General features: G+C 33.0%; 1 protein-coding gene across 6 annotated transcripts in view; it reads left to right on the forward strand.

Moving 5' to 3' along the window:
- Positions 1–16,799, forward strand: part of UBE3D (ubiquitin protein ligase E3D) — a 129,919-nt gene that overhangs the window by 56,334 nt on the left and 56,786 nt on the right. The gene's annotated exons all lie outside the window — the stretch shown is intronic.

Below are 16,799 nucleotides of genomic sequence, written 5' to 3' on the forward strand. Positions count from 1 at the left end.
ACTTGCTTTTTTTAAACTTAACATTGTGTTTTTAAGACTTTTTCATGTTGATACTTATAGTTTATTTATTCATTTTAATTACTGTAAAATATTCTTTTGTTAGAATATACCACAACTTATTTATCTGTTATCCTTTCAGTGAACATTTGTTTTCAACTATTTCCAGAAGCATCCATGAAAAAACTACTACAATGAGATGCTTGATTAAATTATCTAATTATAGAAAGGTTATTTTTGTTTAATATGCAGTCAAAAACCACTTAGACTATATTGTGGAAGGGAATATTCCATTTACAATAGCAAAAGGAGAAGAAGGAGGGGGAAAAGGAGGAGGAAAAAGAGAATACATAAACGTAACAAGAAATGTTCAGAACTTATATGAGGAAAATTATAAAACACTCTTGAAAGACTACAAAAGTTCTCTTAAACAAATGGAAATATATACCATATTCTTGAATAAGAAGGCTAAATATTAAAATGACAGATAGTCCTAAATTAATGTATAAATTCAATAAAAAAATACTATTAGGTTTTATTTTGTTTTTATCTAGACAAGTTGTCTATAAAGTTCATTTGGAAACAAACAATAATAACGTTGAGATAATGGGATAGGTACAAAGAAAAAGGTAAAATTTTAATCTTCACATCATACACCAGAATACACGCCAAATGGATCAGTGGTCTTTAAAAAAGAAACCACATAAGTACAAAAAGAAAATATGGGTCAATTCTTCCCTCACCCTGGAGTGAGGAAATTTTTCCTATGACTCAAAATCTAGAAGTAATAAGGAAAATAATAAATTTGATTACATAAAAGTGAAAATAGAAAAAATAAAAATTAATAAAAACAAAGTAAAAAAGAATAACTCTGAAAACGCTTTATAAATTAAACCACAAAGGCTAATAACCCTTATGTATGAAAATCCACAAGGAGAAGAAGGTTTACAACCCTGTAGAAAAATGGGTTAAAGATATTCACAGATATTTTGCAGGAAAAGAAATTCAAAGAACTCTTAAACATATAAAAAGATATCCAATCTCACTCCTAGTTTAATGCAAAATAAACTTTTCTGAGTTTTATTAAATTGGCAAAAGTTTGACAACATATTCTACTGGTGAAACCATTGAGAAATATTGCTGGGAATGCAAGATGGTACAATCTTTATGGAGAGGAATGTGGCAAAATTACAAAGTCCATTTATTTCTTGATGCTGCGATCCCACTTCTAGAAATTTATTCCAAAGACAAACTGTCCAAAAATTAAAGGACATGTGCACAAGACTATTCAATTTAGTACTATTTATACTGTTAGCAACATGAATGAATGGAAGGAAGGAAAGGAAGGAAGAAAAGGAAGACAGGAAGACAGGAAGACAGGAAGATAGGAAGACAGGAAGGCCCAAATGTCAGTCAGTACAGGACTGGATAAATTATAATACAGTCTTGCAATTAAGAATCACACAACTCTAAAAAGTAATGACAAATATCATTATGGTGAAGTGAAGAAAAGTATGTGAAGAATATGTGAGGAAAATTTTTGGTGAAGAAAGTATATAGTATGCTATGGTGAAGAAAAGTATGTATGGTATACTATCATTTAATGAAAATGATTAGAATATGAATATATTTGCTTATATTTTTAAAAAATCAAATGATAAACCATAAAATTTAATTAGCATATAAAAGGAAGAAGAAGAAAGGGTGGATAGAAAAAGAATTAGAAATTAGACTTTAAAAAATTTGATTTCATAGATTTGTCTTTGGAACAAGTACATACTTCACATAATTATAAAATACCATTTTAAAAATTCAAAGGAAATAAAAAATAATAATAACCTAAGTGCAATTATAGTAGGTAGCATAAACATATAAAAAGAAAGTGCTCCAATAGACTAGAAAACAGTGAGTAGACTGTGCATCTCTCTGGGTATATAACCTAATGACAAAAGAAACTACAAAAACACCTTAAAACCTTTTCAATAATTATTATTGGTGATAGTGTGGTACTGATAAACTAAACTTGTCTGTGCATTTTAGGATAAGTCAGGTGAGTAATTATGTCAGTGTCATGAGAATTGGGATTTTTGGCATGGGAAATAGAAGATATAGATGCAAGGTTTGTGAGGTTAACTAAAACTCTGTAGTCCTGAATTTGAAATAGAATAATAACATGAATACAGGATTTATTTTAACCTTTAAAAAATAATACTTTTTAGTTTACTGAAAAGCCCTGATTGACTAACTCAGTGGCAGTGTATCCCTAGAACCCAGATTGTTTACCATTTCCCAGTGAAAGCAGCCAGGGCTTCCTCAAAAGTAGGTGATTCCAGATATGTACAGGCAGTTGTACAAAAAGAACTTGTCATGTCTTATTCTTACAGAAAAGAAATTGTCAAGTATTATCAGGGTATATCAAATGACTCAGGAGATAACCTGAATAGGCTCCACTTGCTAAAGATGGGTCAAATTGTATATCAATAAGGATAATAACTTAATAAGAATAAAGCAACAAATATTAGGCCCATGAGTTTATCATGATACTAAAAAATAAAAACTTTATGGGTCATTACCTCTGGAAATGCTAGTTAACCATCTCAATGCTTTGAAAACAAAGATAAAGGGGAATAAAATCTAGCATTTATCCTGCCTTTCCTCTCTGAACTGCACCTCAAAGTAACCAAATAGGTGGTCTGAGGAAGTTTCTTTTTATTAGGATTGCAGCTGATAAATGAAAAATATCCTAGAATTCAGATATCACGATTTCCTGACCTCTCATGAAATAATGAGACTTGGAAATTATCATCTATGGATACTAACATCACAAAAAGAGACAGAGAGAGGGTGATTGATTATATGCCTCTTGATAGAAGTATATAACCCTGCCTTCCCCAAAGCATCGAATCTGGTCAAGTCTCTAGATCCAGCTATCAATTTGCAGGAAATTTAAGAGACAGGAACATGTTAAATTATACCATTAGGTTGCAATGGGCAAATTCTAGACTGGGAAACTACAAAATAAACAACCTGGTTTCCTCAACAAAAAAATTAGTAAGGGAAAGAGAATCTATTAAAAGAAACATATGACTTATCAATGGATTTTAATGTGTGGACCTTATGTGGATCTCAATTTATTAAAATATTAAAAGAAAAAGATCTTAAATAAGTGAGGACATGAACGTTTGATGAGATTGAAGAATTATTGTTAACTTTTTTAGGTATGATAATATGGATATGATATTTTTAAATGAATTCTTGTCATTTAGAATATTAAGTATTTACAGATGGTATAGTAGTGTTTGTGGAATTTGCTTTATAAACTCCAGGGATTGAGGGTATTTGGTGGGGACTATAGCTGAAGCAAGATTAGCCATAAACTGATAATGTTGAAGCTGGATGTTTGAGGGTATGAGTGTTCATTATGCTATTCTCTCTATTTTGTATGTCTTTCACATTTTTGACAAAACAGTTTTGTTCATTTTGTTTAAATGGTTTTCACTGAGAAACAGAGTCAGTTTGTTATAGGTTTTTTGCTATTTGTTTATCAAGTCATCCTTCTAGAAAACAATCTTCAAATGAAATCCTGGTCTTAATGTGGTGTTCTTGCAGCAGCACTTGGTAAGAAGTACTTGAATTGAAAATCAACTCTCCATTCTTCAACTACATCTAGAATATACACTACTACTTTATTCTCCTTGAAAAATGAGAATAAAATAATTAAAAATATTCTATTATGCCTTAGAAAACCATTACTAGGCCTTAACAAGAGAAAGAAAGAAAAAGACTTCTTGTCTTATATTCCAAAAGTTTCTTTCTAAAAAGGCACATCCTTAGAACTAGAAGGCTGTTCTCATAGAATTATAAATGTCAGTTTCCAGGCTAGTTCATGAAAATCTATTAATCTATAACATATATGATCTACGAACCTGACAGAATACTAAAGTTTCAGTATAGGCAAAAATAATAGTTTTTCTAGGAAAATGCCTTCTTAATTGAATTCAGAACTCCAAAAGTTGAGTGGTTTATAGGAGTTGTTCTCGTTATACTCCTGGATCCTTCAGATGCCACATACTATGCATTCTGAAAGCAAAGAACAGTACCACTCATATCACTGTGACTCGGACTTCTCTCATTCATAAATTAAATACTTTAAAGAGCAGAGATGATCTGCATATGAATGATCTTAGTAATAAAAACCTTCCTTTTATGCTTTTTTTCCCATACATTATCTTGTTTGATATTCACGGGAAACCTTTGAGTCTTAAAGGACAAATATTACTTCCCTCCCTTTACAGCTGAAAAGATTGAGGTTCAAAAGAAAATAAAAAAACACATGGGAATCAGAGGAACTGGAGATGAGTCCTGATTTTTCTTTGTGACCATGTCATTTAACCTCTCGAACTTCAGTTTGTCCATAAAATGGACAAAATAAAACCCCATTTTACAATGTTATTCTGAAGACTAAATGAACTGATATATGTGAAAGATAACATACGAGATTCTTTGCAACTTTGCATTCTACGCTAATGATGAAGATCATGGTAGGGCTATTTTAATACATTGTCCCTGAGTTGAAAAATTGGAAATGGTAAGAAGACTCATTCATATGACATGAGGAAATGGGGAATGTTTAGCTTAGAGAAAAATCAGGAAAAAGTACTAAATGTTGTTAGACATTCTCTGAAGGGCTCAGGTTCTGAAGAGTAGATTTCACTCAATTTAAATAACTTTTCAGTGAGTCTCCCTGTTACTGGAATTATTCAGGCAAAGCCCATACAGCCACATGTTGGGAATATTGCAGAGGGACTTCATCCCTCTTAGATCAGTTCCTACTCTGAGGTCCTATTATTGAAATCTAACAGATTTTTAGAGTTGGCTAAAGATTCCTGGCACACTGATTTTAAGGTCTCAGAAGCACTAATGGTGATAGTCCTGTAATGGTATAAAAATGGCAGAAAATGATCTATAAGCTGATTTTTAAAATTCACTCAGCAAATATTTATTAAGCTCTTACCGCATTGCAAGATGATGTCCTAGGTACCAAGGCATTTTTAAAAAGCCATCTCTGGTGTTTCATTATGTGAACATAGGTTCTGTTCTATTTTCAGTCATTCTCTCACCTTTTAAATGTACTATGTCAGTCTTGATTTTCCCAGGTCTAATAAGGGAAGTGATAATATGTTAACATTGCCCACTGCTTAATGTTCTTATTTTCCAATTTTCTTGGAATTATCCTGTATAGACATTAATTCTCCAGGGTAGAGTCAAAATATGTTGAAATGACCTCCTAAAGAAAGAAAGGAAAAATAGATCACCTAGTACAAAATATGTTTTTGCATCCTAGGTCTCTGAGAATAAAATGTGGTTAGATGAGTAATGTATCAGAACCTTAATGCTATTTAAATATACGGATGAGTGCATTGTGTGTATTTTGTGTATTTAAAATTGAGATTTTTGTTGGAATGGTGTCTTTCATTTGGTGTACTTCATGGTGATTTATCATAATATACTGCTTTAAATCATCTGAAATAGCAAGACATATGAATTTCAACAATAACTTCCCCAAGGCTAGAGAAGTCAGTGAGAACTCAAACTGCTAGGTAGACTTTTTTTTTTTCAAACTCATATGCAATTGTAAAACTTTCATGAGGCTGCTTTAACAAGGCCCTTTGGGATTTAGGGTTATTTATCTAAACTCTTATTAAAAATGAAAACTTTTCTATGTTTAGCCCTTTAAAGCAAAACTGATCTTAACAATACTATAAGCTGGAAGAATGAATAACTGTTCTGCGTTCTGACTCAAAATTAAAGTTCGGAGACTTTGGCCCTAGCATCATCAGCATGGACATTATGGTAGTGAGATAGTGTGACAGCAGAGCCAGTATTTCAGAGTCTCTTTTAATTAAAAAAAGAAAAAAAGAAAAAAAAAGCTTATCTCTACTATGCTGGTAATTTAGGGTTTGACATGACTTATTAAAATGACTTCCATCCCCGGAGCCCTGTTCCACAGAGTACTCCAGGAGTCAAGTTGCCCCAGGACTGTGCCGGCTGGTACAAGGTCTGTGAGCACCTTTTTATTTATGGTATCTGCACTTGTTGAAGTATATCTGTGGCTTCCGTCCTCCTTCACTGAGAAGTGGGGCATGGGAGAGAAGTTGTTCTAAGATTAATGTGCCAGAATCACTCTGTACATAACCCATGGGAAGAGCTAGAGCTGCTGCAGGAAAAATTTTGTAATCTTGAAATGTGTTCAGCTTCTTTGTAGGTATGTTCTGGTTTGATGAGTCCAGGTCCTGCAGTAAATCTATTCTTAGACCCTGGGAGCTAGGATTTTAAATTATCTGTAATGCAGTATAATTTTAAGGAATAAGGACATTGTGAAGGAAGAAAGCAAATGTTACGAAACCAGGGTCAAGATCTTTAAGAGTTTATCAGAGTTTATTTAGCTTTAGTGTATCCAGGCCAGTTGGCAAGAATTTTAAGACAAGAAGGAGGGTGCATAAATGGATGAATGCATGTACAGAAAGGTGGGTTAGAGAGATGGATAGACAGGTAAAACTACTTAATCATTATTGGTAATATGATTGTTGGTTAATAAATTTCTATGCTACAGAGCAAGTAAAAAAAAATGGACAGACATACATCTGAATGAGATCATGATGAATGCACAATTTAAAGATATTTATAAAGTGACCAAAAACGAAAACTGTTAGCCAGAGAGCATATTTGGATTCTTTTAAGAGTCTTACTTTAACAGTTAACCTTAATGGTACTAATGTAAGTCATTGGAAATAATATATTACTTAGTGGAGTCTGAGGACTTCTGAGTTACCACCTCTGTTTTCACAGGAAGTGAAAATGCTTCCAAGACAGTAGAGGAATAAGTGTGTGAATTACACAGATATTTCAAAGGAGGGAAGTATAGAACCACCAGCTGGCAGACAAAGAGCAAACACCAAGAAAGATGGTGATGGCAGAAATATTGGCTGAGGGTTAGAGATAGAGGCAATAGAAGCATAAAACTTTAAATGAGTCAGGAAATGTCGAAATGAACTTCAATTTAGGAACTTCTATTCTGAAAGAATCTTAAAGCAGTTGCAAATGGGAGGAAGACTGCATGTACACTTGGTTTTAACTCTTCGACTTGAGCAGCTGTTTTAACAGTTGAGTTGCTAAGAACTGTCAAGAATAGAATATTTTAATTTTGGAGAAACCCAACTGTTAAAACAGCTGTTTGGGCTGATTAGATTTAAGCTGGCTCTGCTTAGGTTGCAAGACCTAATAGGATCACAGCACCAGGCAGATTGGCTGTTATTATGCTTTTTGTTGGATGTTTCAAAAATATGATAGGATTCTAGGTTGAATGTTAGGTTGGGCACCTAACTTTCAAAGAAGCCAGATTCTCTGGTTTGTTTTGGCAAAGTGCTAAGGCAAATAACATGGGCTTTTACCTTGTTCCAAGTTCATGGAAATTACCTGACATAATTTTGCCTTACATTTCTTGGATGTAAGCTTTTATCCTGGCACTTAAAAAAATAAGTAAATAAAAATAAAAAGAGGCTCCCTAGTTTTATTGTCATCTCTTAATAATAGATATCATACCTGCTGAAGTCATCTCAAATTGTCAGTCATTTGTATTATTTATTTTGTATTTGTTATCAAATAAGTAAAGATTGCTCTTAATAGCAACCACCAAATGTGTCAATTTGTAGACAACACATTTTTAATATCTAGAACAACTTGAGTGATGCTCACAATGACAAAAATCTTGAATGCCAAATTTACCATTTCAAGTACCTATTTTCACAGAAAAGACTACTAATTAGGTTAGTTTCAGATAAAGATTTAAAGTACTCGTTAAGATGATTTGATTTTTTGCATAAAAATGAATTTTACTTGGTGTAATGTTAATACATACTTTAAACATTCAAAAGTAGGTTTCATTTCATATATTTTCAAATGAAAATGCTTTACTTTTTATATGATCACCAAAATTGTCATATTAATGTAAACATTTGAAACAATGTAGGAAAATATAGAGGAAGAGAACAAGCAGAATTCTTACAATCTCGCTATCCACAGAAAACAGCTATCAACATTTTGGCACTCTTCCTTGCATACATCTTTTATGTACACACATAGAGAAAGGCATAGTTAGAAAATTTGACTTTACATAAATTAATTTTAGCTATGTGTGTTGTTTTTTATTTCACTTTTTCTTTTTAACATGTCAAAATATTGTGACTATCTTTCCATGTCAAATATAGTTCTACAATCATTAGGGGTTTCATATTTAGAATCAGTGACTTATTTTTGCTAGTTTCTAAAACTCAATGTTGTAAGTAATAAGAAAGCAGAATTGAAGATGATGCTTGGGATGTTAATAAAAAACGAACTTAGGTATCAAAAATATAGTTTTGCTACTTTCACTGAAAAATCCGTGTTTATTTTACTAACTAAAGCAAGTTTATATGTTTTGAAAGTTTATATCAATAATTTAACAAAAAATACTTTCATTATAAATGAAATATTTTTATTTTAAAATACAAAATCAATAAGTTTTTTTAGTTGGATCATCAAGAAATAAATGGTGACGGAAAGAAACTTAACTTCAGGTGGTGAACACAATGCAATATACAAGTGATGGATTATAGAATTGTACGCTTGAAACTTACATAATTTTATTAACCAATGTCACCCCAATAAATTTAATTTTAAAAAACGTACCTCAAAAAAAGAAACATTGTTTTATTTTATTTCTATTACCTATACTAAAGAATGCAAACTTTCCTCATTTTAACATTCACAAAAAATTTCTCATTATAGTACGAATTAGTTCAGAGATTAATGATATTTTTATTTTCACAGTAAAATGTATTGCTGTTTTAAAAAACCAGGCATATTAGCTTCTCTAGCTCTCTTAACACTGGTAAATTCAAGTACTTAACTACCTTCCTCCAGTTTCTGTAAAGAATTCTAAAATCTTTCTGGAATACTGATTTCTTGAAAAGCTCATATTTAAGACCTGCCCCCCACCCTCAGTTATACATACATACACCAGACAGGGATGAATACCCACATTTTAAGTGTATCTTTCATACCTTGGTACCAAATATTGAGAATAGCCATTACAAAATGGACCGAATTTAGAATACTGAAAGCCAACCATCAGAAATACCTCATTTCAAGAGTGTAGTGGCAAGGAAAGAGAAGCTACATATTTAATAATATTTTTAAAAACCATAGACTTTGGAGGTCTCGGTGAAATTCCTCTTAGGTTCCAAACGCTTCCATTTAACAATATTTGGTTCTACCTTAGAAAAATTTAGTTAAATACTTCCCTCTTTGACTCAAGATGCTCCAGGGGATGCCTCTTATTCCATAAAATCTTTGAATAAAACCTTAAAGCATATTTGCCAGTATCTATAATCAGATCTCTTTAGGGTCAGCTAATGAGTAAATGATAGATATAAAATTTAGGAGACTGTCAGGCCTGACCTGGTAGCTCTTATATGTTTATATTTATTAAGGTACACATGAGTCACACTGTTACAGGGGAATTGAATTTAAGTTGGTAGACATGAATTTTCTCTGTGGAAGATAATTTCAAAACTGATTCTCTTACCTGAAATGGGTGTGGCCAGCTGGGTTTTCACTCTACCAGAGTTACATTGACATGTAACCTCATGAAAAGTTTGAAGTCTTAAACATGAGGACGTTTTCTAAAATCAAGAACTCTTGCACAGGGAACATGAGTAGGCTAGTGATCTTGAGATTTGGATTCTCATTTCTCGTCATGGAAGGACAGAATTTTTATCATTGAAATTTATCTTCAGATGGGTCAGAGAGAATCACTTGTGACTTAGGGTTATGCAGTTCAGTTACTAATATCTTACATACCAAGTCTGGCTGGGCCTAATTCATCTGAACCGAGTTACACCATTGTCACCTGCCCTAAAGGAAGGGTGTATGGATTTCCAAGAGAAAGCCATCTGAGAGTAGACTTAGGAAGAGGTGTAAGAGAAGCCAGGGATACTGGAAAATGATGGTATTCTATAAAGACAGAGGAGAGTAGGGTCGGATAGGGTACAGACAATAGGATATACCCCCTTCTGTAGCCATGGGCTGGTAGAACTCCAAAACATCATACCTCTCTTTTCTGCTGAGACCAAACATGTTTTCACTGTACATCTCAATGCAGTCACTGTCAGTCGATTTGAATTGAAAAATGAAGAAAACCTATTTGTTTCACCAGTCCTAAGAAATCATAAAAGAAGAAAAGTCTTAAACTCTTGCTTTGTACTTCATGCATCATAAACATTTTACATCCACATTGGCAAAGGACTTAATAATGGGTAGTGTTGATTATGAAATTGTTGGCTGAGTTGGCCACCTGATGGGACAGGGATAAGCATCGAGTGATGCTCAGTGTGAGATTTATGTATAAGAATATTATTAGAGTGGATCTGCTTTATTACATTCCAGCCCTCATATGTTGACTTCCAGTTACTCGGATTAAAAAACTAGAAGTACATTTCTCAACCTCCTTTTCAGCTGATTTCCTTGTAACGGACTTTGGTAAAAATGTGAGCCAGGAGACTTTCTCTTTAAAGGCTCTTTGAAAACTTCCTAAATGGTTACGCTTATTAATATGCTAACACAAACATTATGGTATATAGTTAGTTTTAAATGGAACTGTTTTTAATATTTTATGGAAAATAGTAAATTAGAAGTCAGATTTTAACCTAAAAGCAATGGTTCTTACTCTGAGGTCTGTTAATCTTGGAAACACGTTAAGTGAAAGAAGCCAGATGAAAAACGCCACATTTTGTATGATTCTATTTATATGAAATGAGGGCATGAGTGAGCTTGGGGAATTGGGTGGTCTGAGAAACACTCAAAAGTATGTGCAAAATTTTCTTTGTATAATAAATGAATGCTATTTTGGGAAGGGAGTCCATAGTTTTAATTATATTGTCATAGAGACCTATCACCTTCAAATGGTTTAGAAATCACTACTTGAAAGCCTTTTAAAAAATGAATTTGCGTTCTTTGTCTTCCTTTTATAAAAATATAGGGATTCTTTCTATCATAGAGGTTTCTGCCTTCTGCCTGTGATTTCTAACTTTTTTTTGTTTATTAACAATACAATTTTTTATCATTATAAAACCCTTATGGCTTATAGGATTGTTGTAGTTTCCTAAATTTTCTGGAAATTTTTTTATTGATTTATTTTTTACATATATGTCTTTAAAACATCTTTAATTTTGGATATGGTACAAAATAGGGTTTTAAATTTATTTTCTTCCAAATATACTTTTGTATATTTGAAATTGTCTATAACAAAAGTTTTTAAAAATCTGAAGGAATAGCTGGTCACTTTAGATGGACTTCTACTATATTTCTAATGATATCACTTCTTATTGTGAAGTTTCTAGCAGGCATGCACATAGTGGTGGGATCTCTCCTTTAATGAAAGTGTTGCCAGTCTTAATTCCTATGTTGTCAACAACTGGTATCTTGCTATAATACAGGCATTTATAAAAAGCAAAATCTTTTATTTTTTGGCATGAATTTAATACACTTAATGTTGAGGTGACCTTGTTGGTATCTTAAAGCAGAACACTTTTCCCCATACTTTCTGATATATGGGAGTGGTCTTGCCTTCACAAGCTCATAGGTCTTATGGGTAAAGTTTGAAAGCCATGGCTTTCAGGAATTGTGTACCTAAGGTTTTTCTCTCAAGAGCCGTTTAATTCAAAGAGAAAGAACAATTCTGACACTTGTGATTTAAAAACTCTGTAACTCTCAAAGAAAATACTGTAATTTCAAAGAAACACTGTTCATTACTTTATGAACCTTATTTTGAAATGTATAAGTATTAGGTGATATGTATGTGTTTCAGGTTCTATTTTTATGAATCGGTACTTTCAAAATATTTTAATATATGGAGTTAATATGGTTTATCATGACAGATACACTCATACATTTAGTTTCAGAATTTTGTGGTCTCGACATTTCATAAGAATTTTTAAAATTTTGATTCCTTGTCCAAATTATGTGTTAAATAGTGGTATGTTTATAATGATTCTAGCACTATGTTGTGATCTTTGCTTGTTTGGTATTTTGAGAGCTTAAATTGATGGGCTTATCACTGAATTTTAAAAATCCACAGGTATAAAAATATTATATTTTAACATCATTAGTAGGTTCTTTCTTAGGTCTTTCTAGGACTGAATAGTCCAAATCAACTACTAAAATATGAGAAACATGAAATTTAAGTTAAATATTTTTATCTTGAGCTTTTCTATACTGTGTTATTTTTTCTTCCTTATATAGTTATGTTGAACTCATTTGAAATATTTTAATTTTCGGTAGAGTTGTTATATCATCTCTATTTGTTGTTTTCACCTATTTCATTAAACAACCTCTGTATGCCCTAGAAGACTGTATCACCTTTCTATTTTCTCAAGTTCTTTCTTGATGTTGATTGGTGGTTGATTCATTCTCAATTTCACCATTTTTGTTAGAAGTGATAGAAAGTGACTTTTTTCCCCCTTCTCTTTGCCTCTATAAAAATAGATAGGCCATAGTTACTTCTCTGGGGAATTTTGTCAAGGCGAAAGTTTAGAAATAAGGATGGTGTGTCCTCTGCTTGCGTTTTGGTCTCTTAGACTAAGGTCATCTGGCTGACAGTACTGATCTCCTAGGAAAACTTTTCCTCTCCCAGAACTTTAAAAGTCACAGAAAGAGATTTCAATTGATGTTTAGTTCGTTGTTCCTCTTGAAGTACTTTTCTCATTGATTTTATAGCAGATTACTGATTTAGGTCTAATAGTCTATGATATCTTTGCAAGAAATACCATAAATAATCCAAATTTTGATTATTATAATACTATGTTTCTTAAAATGTTTATATCATTATCAGAAATTTGTACTGATATTTGAGCCGTAGGTGGATATTCTCAATCACCTCTGACTTAATCAACACATGACCTAAGTTCTACATAATGAATTTGGTGACTGTTTTAAAATAAACTGAATTTTAAGTATACCAAACCATTTCTCCCTCTTTACTTCCTGCTCTCTTTTCTTTGTTCTAATTTTGTTTTTAAATGTAAAAACATTAACCAAGTTTCTGGGGACACATTACCCACCATTCAACCATTCTAAAACAACTATTTTCATATATTAATTTCTCTCTTGGTCTACATATATGAATGTTTCATGTGATTAAAATTATAGAGAAAATTTATAAATTTTAACACTAAAAAATAAGTTCTGCAGCTAATAAAAAATACACTGTGGGAAAGGACAAGATGAATATTAGGAATTTAAGCCATATTAGGTCCAGCTGGGTTGTCTAATTTCAGAAATAGGGTAGTTCAAATTATTAAAAAATGAGGTGTTCTAAGATATCTAAAATCTACCCCATTTATATGTATAGAATAGGTTTGATTTTATTGGATAGAACTGGTTCGAAAATATCTAGTGTGCTTTTGCCTTGTTTATGGCATAGTAAAAAGAGAATGAGACCATAGTAAAAAGAGAATGAGGATCATTCTTGAGTTTCTTTTCCATCACTGACTGTGTGATCAGGATAACATTCCTCACCTTTCTGAGCTTCAATAGGAATAAAAATTGTTAAATCATAGAATACTTTAAGGATTAGATTTAAAATGCCAATCTTCGATTCACATACCATGCAAATGTTTATCATTACATACAGACATGAATAACATGTATAAGTAATTTGTCTTTATGACTATCATTAGTAGAATGTCCTTTTGTATAAGTTTTAGTGGTCTGATATGTTGGATAGGTTGTGTATGAACTCCGGGTTCTTATGTGGAAACTAGGCCTGCCCAAGAGTGCTTGTCCAAGATCACTTGCTGATGGGTGACAAGGCAGTGCTGATATATTTTAATTTCTGTTTTCATGTCCTTTTTGATAGATCATACCATAGCACCATGTTGATACCTTTATGCAGTATTTAAACATTACTTTGTCTATACCAGAAATCTCATCTACATCATTAACTTGTTTCTGATTTTAAAAATACCACTTTAAAATAAAAAATATAAAGAAGAAAATGTAAAAAAGGTTATTATTTCCCTCTAATAGAAATAACCATTTATATTTATTGTATTGCCTAACCTTTTTTCTCATTATATAACTATTTTGTTTACCATGACATATGGGTATTTTCCCATGTCCATCTGTATATATAAAGTATCAGCTTTAAGAAAGATAAAACTAGTTCTTACAGAAAAACAAGAATACTCTTAACTGTATATTTTACAAGCTAAGGAGTTAACATACAGAAGAAATAGGCATTAGAAGATTTGGTTACTTGTGGTTCGCTTGGAGATCATGATGATATATGTAGTGTCCTGAAAGATAAGTGTCATATAATGCGCAGAGCACAGGCTTTGGATTGGGGCTGAATTGAGTGAATCCTTGTTCCATCACCCACCAGCTGTATGATGGTGGACAATCACTTAACCTCTCTGACCTTTGGTTTCCTCATCTTTAATATGAGATGAGCAATGCCTGCCATTCAGGGCTACTGTAGAATTAGAGACAATGACTATAAATAAAGTACCTGGCCCACTGTCTGAGCAACAGTCAGAAGAAACCTAAATCCTAAAACTTATAAAATTTAAGCATCTGTTACGGAGAGCATACTATAGCCATAATAAACTAAAATAGCTCTGTTCTAAAAATATTTATGTCTGTAATTTTCCATTTTCCTTTATCTTGCAAATATATTACCACCAAAAGAAGGGTTGAAAATGATGACAAAGTGACACTGCTTCAAAGGTGATCCCTACTTATTAGGCTCCTTAATTATGAGCTCCAGCGGCCCCAGTCCCGTTTGCAGTATTCACTTAATCTGGGGACACCCTGAGGAAGGTCTGCAGCATGTCGGCCCTGGGTTAGGTTTTGAGGATTCACAGATGAGTTCTCAAAGGACATTCACAGTCCAGGGCAGTGTCAAGTGACCTTTGCTGCAAGAGCTCCAATTTGGAAAAAGCAAAAGCCTTTCCAGGGCACTTTTTAAAAAGTTCAGAATGAAAATAATGAACCCTATTGTGGTTGCTGGGATGGAGGGTATAAATTCAGAAAACTTAAATTGCTTATTGAACATACAAATATGTTCAATTTTTCACTTATCGTGATTATAAGTGGAAAAAAAAAAAGATATTTCTTTTAGCCAGTGGAAGGCTAACACCTGGGTGGTTTTGAGGAAAAACATCACCAATTTAATCTTTATTTTTTACATTAGACTGCAAAATTAGGGGAATCCACAGGCTATGGTTGCTCGTGTCTGATCTTAGATGAGTTGGAGATGTAGACACAGCTCAAATAAGAATACGAGTAAGGTGTGCTAAGTGTTATAATAGATACAAGTATGGTATTCAGCAAGTAGTTAATTCAGATAAGGGAAATAGAAGAGTGTCTCCAAAGAACTGATAAGTAAGTGGGCCTTGCAGGATGGACAGAAGTGCATCAGGAAGGCTAACAGCCTTCCAGGCTGAGAACACTGTATGACAAGACACAGGGTGTGCAGTGCAGTGCAGTTTAGAGAATAGAAAGTAACTGTGGTTCATGGAGGGCATAAGGAAGGTGCTAGAAAAATGAGCTTGGAGCCTCTGCTGAACTACATTTGAGTTTTACCAAAGATAGCAAGATTTTTATTTCCATTCCAGGGAAATGTTGAGAATGTTATACAGTTAGTTGAAGCAGAAAGAATATAACATAGCCAATCAATATAAAATAATGATTTTTAAAACACCAGAAAGACAGAAACTGTGCCCTTGCTGAAACAAACCATTTTTTAGGAATGTGGAGAGTGTCCTATCCCAGTCCAGCTAGAAGAGTTAACTCTGCAACCCACATCAGAAATATATCAGCATAATAAGTAACCTGATGGACACAGTTAAACCATATAAAGTGGTAAATCTATTATGCCCACGACCTATGATGGTCCCTAAACTTCCAGAATTCACCACTGACTTGGTTAAAAAGCACCTTTACAGAGAGAAATTTATAGAAAGGCAAATGTACACACACACACACACACACACACACATCTCTTTAAAAATCAGGACTGATTTTTAAGAAATACTTTGGTGGGGGCACAGGCAGGAAATAATCAAGTACTGTAAATAGAAGAGTTGATCGCGTAAGACTTATGCTATTCTTATTACTTTGTTTTCTCATGATAAAGTCCTGATTTTTCCCTTTAAGCACCATGTAGGAAGTCAGGAAACCAGGATTTCAGACCCAGCCATATCATTTGCTAAACATCTGCCTCATCTCAGACAAGTCCCTTTACTTTTCTAGTCCTCAGTTTCCTCTTCTCTCAAATGAAAGGATTTTCAAAAAGGTTACACAGCATGTAGCAGAGCTACTTCACAGGCCACTCTGGAAGGTGAAGAGAGCTCCCTGCCAACTTTTTCCCTTCTAACAGAAGCTTTACTTTCATTTGTATTATAAACAAGAGTTTTTACAAGATTTTTGATGAATGAATGTGATCACTTTTTAAAAATCTGAAAATCAGTGAATTGGATATTCCGTAGGGCATATCCAGCTCAGAAACAATTTCTATATTTGTAGAATGGAGGTAACAATAGTTCTATTTCAAGGGTATCTGAGGGTTGAACAAACATTATATATAGAATAGGGCATAAAACATAGGAAGTGTTCGATGTGTGAGGTATCATTCTTCCTAACTCCAAGTTGACTCCTCAAAAGAGGACTGCATTTCACATGACTCTGAAACTTTGAATGTAAAA

The sequence above is a fragment of the Pteropus medius genome, unplaced genomic scaffold (genome assembly GCF_902729225.1).
Source record: "Pteropus medius unplaced genomic scaffold, Ma_sr-lr_union100, whole genome shotgun sequence".
NCBI classification, from domain to species: domain Eukaryota; kingdom Metazoa; phylum Chordata; class Mammalia; order Chiroptera; family Pteropodidae; genus Pteropus; species Pteropus medius.